The following is a 9,897-nucleotide window of genomic DNA, read 5'->3' on the forward strand; positions in this document are numbered from 1 at the left end:
TGTCACAAAGCTGTCTCTCAGTTAAATTCTTGAAATATTACATTCAGAAAAGCTGTCAAATATACCCAATTTAAAGATTATTAAACCTGAAACCGGTTTTAACAATAAAGATTTGGTCTTGACCACAGAATTAATCATTTTCAATTTGACCATCAAATTTTTATATCTTAGTAACGGCACAGGTATCATAGACTTGAATGTCACAGAGGAAATGCTGGGAGGACACGCCTACCACCCATCCATTCCCTTGCTGCTGTGCCCCCAAGGGCGCAGAAGCTGCAAAGCTGTGATCACCTCATAGTTAACCTTAGTTCCTGCTTCCGCAGGGCCTGTGTGGGTTTGTGACATCACAGGCAGGCATGGACCACTTGGTCCCCACTAATACCTATGCTGCCTACCAGATGTTTAATGGACATGATGCTGGGTGGGCCTTGCCAATTTCCCCAACCCTGCCCCCTTTTCTAAGCACCTGCACAGGTTCGGCCAGTGCTGCCTCTATTCTGCCGCTTTTGGAACCAAAAGCCGCTTGTCTGAGTAAACTGCTTTCTTTTTCCTTCACCCTCCCGTTTCGCCCCAGGTGGGGAAGACAATGGTTTGTCAACCACAGGCAGGCTACAACTTTAGCTAGTGGTCTTTGTTTAAACTTCCCGGGGTTAACATATATGTAACCTTCACAATTTTACACTTTCAAATTAGTCTTAGAATCTTAAAATCTTAATCCAGCACAGTAAAATAACCTTTGGTTCTGAGTGGCACAAAGCCTACACAGAGCAGAGACAGAAAGGCTTTCTATGTTCATAAAAACAGCGAAGAGCAAACTAAGCTAGCAAAAAATCAGTAACCAATGTACATTGCAGACAAAATGACTCTCAAGATTCAAACCCTGCCACATGTTCCGCCTGTCCACAAGCAGCTGGGCCCCAGCAAAGTGGGACGTTCCCTATCTTTAAACAGATTGATTCAGACATCAACAGGAAACATCAGTAGAAACACTCTTATACACGATATTTACAAGTGCGCACAGTCCACAGACACTCCAGAAAGCACTCCATTAAAAAAGCAATGTCTCCCGTTCCAGGTTTGGGGGACTGACCCTTCCCAGAACCTCAGCATTCTTCCAGTGGACTATTTTGGCCATGTGGCTTGCCTCACGTATATTCCCTTTGCTTCATTTTCACCATTTTCTAAAGAAAAACCATCTGGGGCCTATTCTATAGCACCGGCGAAGAGATGGGGCTCAGGCCAAGAGGTCACCCAAAATTGGATGGGGTGCCTCCTCTTGAACTAACCTTTCCCTCGGTTACAGAAGTCCCGGAAGCGTCCCTAAATTGTGAGCAATGTCTCATCTATCCAAATTTTAAATGACCGACTGGGAAATAAAAACATGGCAAAAATGAGGCTTTTAAGAACACTCCCAAGAGTGTGCGACCATTTTACAGAATCGCAATAAAGACGAGACGCGAATTACCTAGTAATTAATGGGCTAACTTAACAGCTGTGTCTGGCTGTAATGCTGAATTCTCTGAAAGGCTAAAACCTCTACAGGGGTGGCAGCAGAAGCAGCTAGCAGCGGTTCTCAACCTGTGGGTCGCGACCCCTTTGGGGGTCGAACGACCCTTTCACAGGTGTCCCCTAAGACCATTGGAAAACACATATATAATTACATATTGTTTTTGTGATTAACCACTATGCTTTAATTATGTTCAGTTTTGAACAATGAAAATACATCCTGCATATCAGATATTTACATGACGATTCATAACAGTAGCAAAATTACAGTTATGAAGTAGCAATGAAAATAATTTTATGGTTGGGGGTCACCACAACATGAGGAACTGTATTAAAACCTCTACAGGGGTGGTGGCAGAAGTGGCGAAGGGCTGTGATTAATTAACTCCTGTTATGCCTGATGGGAAGATCTAGGGCCATGCTCATATGCCAGGAGTGGAAAACAGTTAGCTGGCCCTCCCTTTCTTAACTCTTGCCTAGAAGTTTTTTCTTAGGAGCCTTACTATAAAGGCCTGCACAAATGTAGACTGAGTTAAGCTTAGTGGGACCTGGACCGAGGAGGCAACGGTTTTGGCTGGATACTATTTGACCTGACTGAGATAGAGAGCAGAAGAAAAAGGCAGATGATTCTCCAATTAAAACCTGCTTGGGGTCTGGGCTAGGGGAGTGGGCATATGTAGTGGATCAGCAAAGTGCTGTTTTCTTGGAACCGTGTCTTAGTTTCTCTCCCCGCTGTCTAAGACAACCACGAGGACCCAGAATGCTGGGTGACCAACCTTATTTGCATCCCCTGGACAGGTCAGAATTTAATTACATGTGTTGCTTCTGTGAGGCCCCTGCACGTCTTTTAGGGTTCAACAACCCAGACACCCCTGCGAGGTCCTGTACTCACGTAGGGACATTTGAGATGCTCGATCCAGGGGGAGGAATTTGCCTCTTTGATCTTCAGAGCTGGGCAGGGACCCAAGCACTCATTTAGTAGATGGCCGGGCTTGCCTTGCGACTGGTGGAAGCCTAACGCTCTAACCCTACCCAGCACCAGTTTATCCTTCCATGGGAGACTTTTTTTTTGCAGCAGCAGTTGCCATAGTGGCCTTTACTTGACTGACCCATGCCCGCTTTGGTTTTGGCCCTGGAGAATACATCCAGAAAGGAGCAGTGAGAGAGAGAGAGAGAGAGAGAGAGAGACCCGCTTTTTAGATGGCAGCCAAGTTTAAGTGACTGGCGGGCAGCCGTCAGCCTCCAAAATCATACAAGAGACAGAAAAGGGACAGAGGGACAGACTTGGTGGCTACTCACCATTCGATGTGAAGAGGGTTGATTGACTTACGGAGAAATTCCCGGCCAACGCACCAATTTGAAACAGAATTTTTGGACTGGAACCCAGATTCTTTGTCCACTGGAGTTGAAGAATGAATCCAAGGACAGAGGGTAGTATAGCAAAGGGTGGAGATTTATTGAAGAACAAGTACAGACTCCCACGTGGGGAGAGGGAAAGAGTCCCACAGAATGGACTCGCACGTGGGGAGGAGGAAAGGGTCCCACTGAGTTCCTTTTCCAATGGCTTATAAAGGCTGCAGTTCTTGGTGCCTTGATATCCCCTCTGATTGGTCACTATTCCCTTGGACTGGTTACTATAGTAACTCCTGGGCTCAAAGGTTGAACTTCACTTGGGACATGTGAGGTTCTCTCCCCCCCCCTCTTCCTTATTGTTTTCCTATTCCCTTTGGGCTTTCTTTTTCTCCTTCTGGATGAAGGGCTCCTTCTCTTTATTTTGTAAATATAGACCTTTTGCTGTTCCCAACTCCCTTATTCCTTGGAAATGCACCTGTTGCAGCTTTTCAGCTTCCCTATTCTATGGAAATGTACCTTCTGCTGCTCTTCAGCCCTGTGCTTCTTCCATTGTCCTCTTAATTTTTAAAATTTCCTAAACCTGTCCTATTTTATCCCTAAAATTCCTGTTTCAAAAGGTTGCCAGTTCAATTCCCAGTCAGGGCACATACCAGGGTTTGATTCCCTGGAGGCAACTGATTGATGTTTCTCTCTCTTTCTCCTCCTTTATCTCTTTCTAAAATCAATAAAACATATATATTTTTAAAAAGAGCATTTAGCCCTGACCGGTTTGGCTCAGTGGATGGTGTGTCGGCCTGCGGACTGAAGGGTCCCGGGTTCGATTCCGGTCAAGGGCATGTGCCTTGGTTGTGGGCACATCCCCGGTGGGGGGTGTGCAGGAGGCGGCTGACCAATGTTTCTCTCTCATTGATGTTTCTGACTCTCTGTCCTTCTCCTTTCCTCTCTGAAAAATCAATAAAATATATTTTAAAAAATCAAAAAGAGCATTTAAAATTTCTGTGTCTTTTTGTGGCTTGATAACTCATTTCTTTTTATGGTTGAATATTATTCCAATGCACGGGTGTACCACAATTTATTTATACATTTACCTACTGAAGGACATCTTGCTTGCTTCCAAATTTTGGCAATTATGAATAAAGCTGTTAGGAACATTTGTTCACAGGTCTTTGTGTGGACATAAGTTTTCAACTCATTTGGGTAAATACCTGGGAGCTCACCAGCATTTGGAGTGTTTTGGAGTTTAGTCATTCTAATAGGGGGAAAGGACAGGCATGGGCATGCTCCCTGGAGGGAGAGCACTCTGAGTCCTCCTTCCTAGGGCTTTTAGGGTGGAGATTTTAGGGGAGGTTCCAGCCGAAGATTTCAGTAGAATATCCATCAGTTTTCTAGATTTGTCCTTTTAGGGTCTCCACTGGTTGATTGGTCAGTGCCAGAGCAGGGCATCATTATTCAATGCAGCTGGTCTTGAGGTTAGTCATGGTTTTACTTGTCTGGTTTTGCTGCTTTTCTGGCCTGGAGCTAAAATACAACTGAGGCCTAGATGTTATCTCTAGGGGTGAAAAGTCAGGGGCTCTGAACCCCATGATCAGCAACTTGCTACAGGAGGAAAGGTCACCCTGGGAATGAGATCCTACTCTGGTGACCTTCGGTACCTGGCCCATCGTCCTTGTCTGTCTAACTGCCTACCATGATACCATCTAGGTTTGTGTAAGTACACTCTATGATGTTCACTCAAGGCTGAAATCCCCTTACCAGGCATTTCTCAGAACGTTCCTTACGTGGCACATGACGGTGTATGGATCCTGTGGAGACTGGAGACTCCAAGTAACATATTGCATCAATTGCTGTGACCACTAGGTGGCAGGCTGTTTTTAACTTAAAAAAAAATCTTTATTGTTGAAAGTATTACATATGTCCCCTTTTCCCCCTTATTGATCCTTTCTAGCTCTCCCACTCCACCCCCCACCCCAGGCCTTCATCACCCTATTGTTTGTGCCAGGAATTCTTTTTTTGGATTTTTATTTTTATTTTTTTATTTTATTTTATTTTTTTATTGCTAAAAGTATTACAAAGGGTCTGTATCTATTATTGTTCAAAAGTTTGTAATGGTCTTTATTATCCATGAATGAGTGAGATCATGTGGTATTTTTCCTTCATTGACTGGCTTATTTCACTTAGCATAATGCTCTCCAGTTCCATCCATGCTGTTGCAAATGGTAAGAGTTCCTTCTTTTTTACAGCAGCATAGTATTCCATCGTGTAGATGTACCACAGTTTTCTAATCCATTCATCTACTGATGGGCACTTAGGCTGTTTCCAGATCTTAGCTATGGTGAATTGTGCTGCTATGAACATATGGGTGCATATATCCTTTCTGATTGGTGTTTCTGGTTTCTTGGGATATATTCCTAGAAGTGGGATCACAGGGTCAAATGGGAGTTCCATTTCCAGTTTTTTGAGGAAACTCCATACTGTCTTCCATAGTGGCTGCACCAGTCTGCATTCCCACCAGCAGTGCACAAGTGTTCCTTTTTCTCCACATCCTCTCCAGCACTTGTCGTTTGTTGATTTGTTGATGATAGCCATTCTGACAGGTGTGAGATGGTACCTCATTGTTGTTTTGATTTGCATCTCTCGGATGATTAGTGACTTTGAGCATGTTTTCATATGTCTCTTGGCTTTCTGAATGTCCTCTTTTGAAAGGTGTCTATTTAGATCCTTTGCCCATTTTTTGATTGGATTGTTTATCTTCTTTTTGTTAAGTTGTATGAGTTCCCTATAAATTTTGGAGATTAGGCCCTTATCAGATATGACGTTGGCAAATATGTTTTCCCACGCAGTGGGTTTTCTTGTTGTTTTGTTGATGGTTTCTTTTGCTGTGCAGAAGCTTTTTATTTTGATGTAGTCCCATTTGTTCATTTTCTCTTTAGTTTCAACTGCCCTAGGAGCTGTATCAGTGAAGAAATTGCTTTGGCATATGTCTGAGATTTTGTTGCCTTTGGATTCTTCTAGAATTTTTATGGTTTCCTGTCGTACATTTAAGTCCTTTATCCATTTTGAGTTTATTCTTGTGTATGGTGTAAGTTGGTGGTCTAGTTTCATTTTCTTGCATGTATCTGTCCAATTTTCCCAACACCATTTATTGAAGAGACTATCTTGGCTCCATTGTATGTTCTTGCCTCCTTTGTCAAATATTAATTGAGCGTATTGGTTGGGGCTGATTTCTGGGCTCTCTATTCTATTCCATTGATCTATATGTCTGTTCTTGTGCCAGTACCAGGCAGTTTTGAGAACAGTGGCTTTGTAATACAGCTTGATATCTGGTATTGAGATCCCACCTACTTTGTTCTTTCTCAGGATTGCTGCAGCTATTCGGGGTCTTTTTTTATTCCAGATGAATTTTTGGAGAGTTCGTTCTAGATCTGTGAAGTATGCCGTTGGTATTTTAATGGGAAGTGCGTTGAATTTATAGATTGCTTTGGGTAGTATGGACATTTTAATGATGTTGATTCTACCAATCCATGAACACGGTATGTTCTTCCATCTGTTTATGTCTTCCTCTATCTCTTTTTTCAACGTCCTGTAGTTTTCTGAGTAGAGGTCTTTTACCTCTTTAGTTAAGTTTATTCCTAGGTATCTTAATTTTTTTGGTGCGATGGTAAATGGGATTGTTTTTATAATCTCTCTTTCTGAAAGTTCACTATTGGTGTATAGAAATGCCTCAGATTTCTTGGCATTAATTTTGTATCCTGCTACTTTGCCAAATTCATGTATTAAGTCTAGTAGTTTTTTGATGGAGTCTCTAGGGTTTTGTATGTATAATATCATGTCGTCTGCAAATAAGGACAGTTTTACTTCCTCTTTTCCAATTTGGATGCCTTTTATTTCTTCTTCTTGTCTAATTGCAATGGCTAATACTTCCAGTACTATGTTGAACAGGAGTGGTGAGAGTGGGCATCCCTGTCTTGTTCCTGTTCTTAGGGGAAATGGTGTTAGTTTTTGTCCATTGAGTATGATGTTGGCTGTGGGCCTGTCATATATGGCTTTTATTATGTTGAGGTATGATCCTTCTATTCCCACCTTGCTGAGAGTTTTTATCAAAAATTCTTTATTGTTGAAAGTATTACATATGTCTCCTTTCCTCTCCCTGCCTGCTCCTGCTCCCTATGCTAGGAATTCTTGATAAAGATGGTCATCAGATACAATTCTGATGGCCCTTAATCCATAGGTCATATCTAGGTAATTTTAAAAGATAAAAGGGGGGGGTGTAAAAAGGAAAAGGAGTGCTAGCCGGTTTTGGCTCAGTGGATAGAGTGTCGGCCTGCGGACTGACGGGTCCTGGGTTTGATTCTGGCCAAGGGCACATGCCTGGATTGTGGGCTTGATCTCTAGGGGTCATGCAGGAGGCAGCCGCTCAATGATTCTCTCTCATCATTGATGTTTCTAGCTCTCTATCCCTCTCCCTTCCTCTCTAAAACCAATAAAAAAATATTTTTTTTTAAAAAGAGAAAAGGGCAGTATGCAGCAATAAATTATTTCAGTAATTAAAAGATGCATCTGAAATGAAGTCCTCATTAATATCTGATTCTTAACATATCTAAAATGAAAAAATATCGTCTCTCTCATTGAGGAGCCACACAGAAGACTAGTTTGGTAGTGGGGTGACAGGCCCTCTGGAAGCCAAATTGTATATTTGGTGCCTGTGAAAGCAAGGAGCTGAGAAAAGCAACTGTGTGGCTGGGATGAGCTCACCCTGGGAGGGGAGCAGAAGCCAAAATGAGCTAAATGTGAATGAATGAACACAGGCTCAGGGTGAGTATTGAGGTGGGACTGCATGGAAAAGTACATGAAACCAGGTTGGATAAGATATCAGAATTAAGTCTAAGGTCTGGAGGCAGGTGACCAAAGAGAGTAAAACTGGGGACCACAAACCCAGGGATTTGGGTGTGTTCATGATTCATTTCTATTTTGTTTCTGTTTCAAGTCCTTTTTATTTTTATACATTGACTATTTGACTTATGTTCTAAACATATTATACAGATACTAGAGGCCCAGTGCACAAAATTTGTGAACGGGTAGGGTCCTTAGCAGCTGCTGGCTGCCAGTTGGGGCCTTTCTTCATTCCGTGCCACCCCCTGGTGGTCAGTGCACATCATAGCGAGCAATCGAACTCCCAGTCGGTTGAACTCCCGAGGGGACACTTTGCATATTAAGCTTTTATATATATAGATAATATATAAAAACAATATATACAGACTTATTTAATTATGTGTATACTAGAGGCCCGATACATGAAATTCGTGCAAGGGCTTTGGCCCGGCCTCTGCCTGCCACAGCTGCGGGCCTCTGCTTCCTCTGCTGCCTCTGCCATAGCCCCTGCCTGCTGCCGCTTTGTCTGGAAGGAATGACGTCCGGAAGAACATCCGGTCTAATTAGCATATTATGCTCTTATTATTATAGATTGTTTTTATTCCTTTCCCCTTATACAATTTCTATTTGCAAAAATCTGTAACATGATGGAAGTTCAACAAGCAAACACATTTTACTACCTGGAGGTAAATATACTCTTATAACAGCCCCTGAAGCTTGACCGGATAGTACTTGTGGCTAAAATATGACAGTGGAAGAGTATGCTGTACTCAAAAGAAAAAATATTGAAGAATGGTGGGAAAATTGCTTTCTATGCCCAGAAGGCTTAACCTTGGTGGAAATCACTGACCTCAAGGGTGTGTTGTATTTTGTGGGGGCAGACATCCTTGAAAGATCAGCTTTCAAGGATGTCTGTGAGAGGGAAGTGGCAGAGGACAGCTTTGAGGAATAGTGACTTGCTAGGCTTCTCCCAGGGGAGAGTCCCAGGTCAGACCTGAGAGTATGGCACTGAGTCAAGGAGGTGGATCAGTGGGGAAGGGCGGCACCCGGAGCATTCCAGGGCTGCTCCAGCTGCTTACACGTGCACTCAGGGACCCGGGTGCTCTCAACCTTTCTTTCTATTCTGCCTCCTCCAGTGGCTTTCATCCTCTGCGTTGCAAGGTCTGATGCCTTTGTTGGGCAGAATGGAAGTGGAAGAGGCAAGAACCCTCTCTCTTGAGTTGTTGCCTTTTCACTTAAGAAGAGAATGCTTTCCCTGAAGTCTCATTGTGCAGAATTATGTCACATTGCCACGGCTCAATGGATTGAGCCTGAAAAGGTATATTTTAGCTTTCCAGCCTCTCTGACAAAGGAATATACAGCAGCAGGAGGCAGTAGATAGCTTTTTGGTAGCCAACCTACAGCGTTCATTTCTAAGGCAAGTAGGTGGCTCCATAGGTAACCCCAAACTATGGTGTGAACACTGAAAGTGTAAAGCAAAGAGAAACCAAGAAGTTAAAATGTGGGCAACAGAGCAAAGCAAAAGTATTAGGTCAATTAGGTTAACTGTTGATGTCTACATAACATTGGCCAGGTTTTAAAATCTTGACACAGTCTTGGCTCTGCCTCCTTTAAAAAGCACACATTTAAAATTTAAATTTAGTGTTTAAAAAATTCCATATAAACATAGTTTAAAAACTCAACTAATTCTACAAGACTTAGTAGAAAACCAAAAGAAAAACCAACAGTTCCCTTAACCTTCAATTGTCTGTTTCCTTTTAAACTGAGATTTTTCTTCTTTGGCATTTCTGGTTCAAGATTTATTTTTTCCATTAGCTCTCCATCTCTTCATTGAGATTTCAACTGGATATCTTACTTAGGTTGTGGTGATTTGGGACAAAATTTTTGGTCAATTAATTTTCATCTCTGTGATAACATTTTTATGGTGAGTATTATTAGCCATTTTTCTGTTTTAGTTTTTTTTTCTTTTGAACAGAATTTGCTTGTGTCTTTGTTAAATCTTGTTTGGGTACAAAAATATTTTTATTATGGAGCATTTCAAATATATATAGAAGTAGAGAGAAAAGTACAATAAATTTCCATATAACCCCTATCACTCAGCTTCAACAATCATCAACTCATGGCTATATTGTTCCATCTCTGCCCCACCTGTTTGTCCCCTCCTGT

The 9,897-nt window shown here is 42.3% G+C and overlaps 2 protein-coding genes across 2 annotated transcripts in view; one reads left to right on the forward strand and one right to left on the reverse strand.

Moving 5' to 3' along the window:
• The window catches only part of CD109 (CD109 molecule), a 158,222-nt gene that overhangs the window by 18,854 nt on the left and 129,471 nt on the right, over positions 1–9,897 (forward strand). The window lies entirely within an intron of this gene.
• Positions 1–9,897, reverse strand: part of LOC102248595 (NACHT, LRR and PYD domains-containing protein 7-like) — a 24,396-nt gene that overhangs the window by 5,494 nt on the left and 9,005 nt on the right. The window lies entirely within an intron of this gene.

The sequence above is a fragment of the Myotis brandtii genome, unplaced genomic scaffold (genome assembly GCF_000412655.1).
Source record: "Myotis brandtii unplaced genomic scaffold, ASM41265v1 scaffold151, whole genome shotgun sequence".
In the NCBI taxonomy this organism is placed as follows: Eukaryota; Metazoa; Chordata; class Mammalia; order Chiroptera; family Vespertilionidae; genus Myotis; species Myotis brandtii.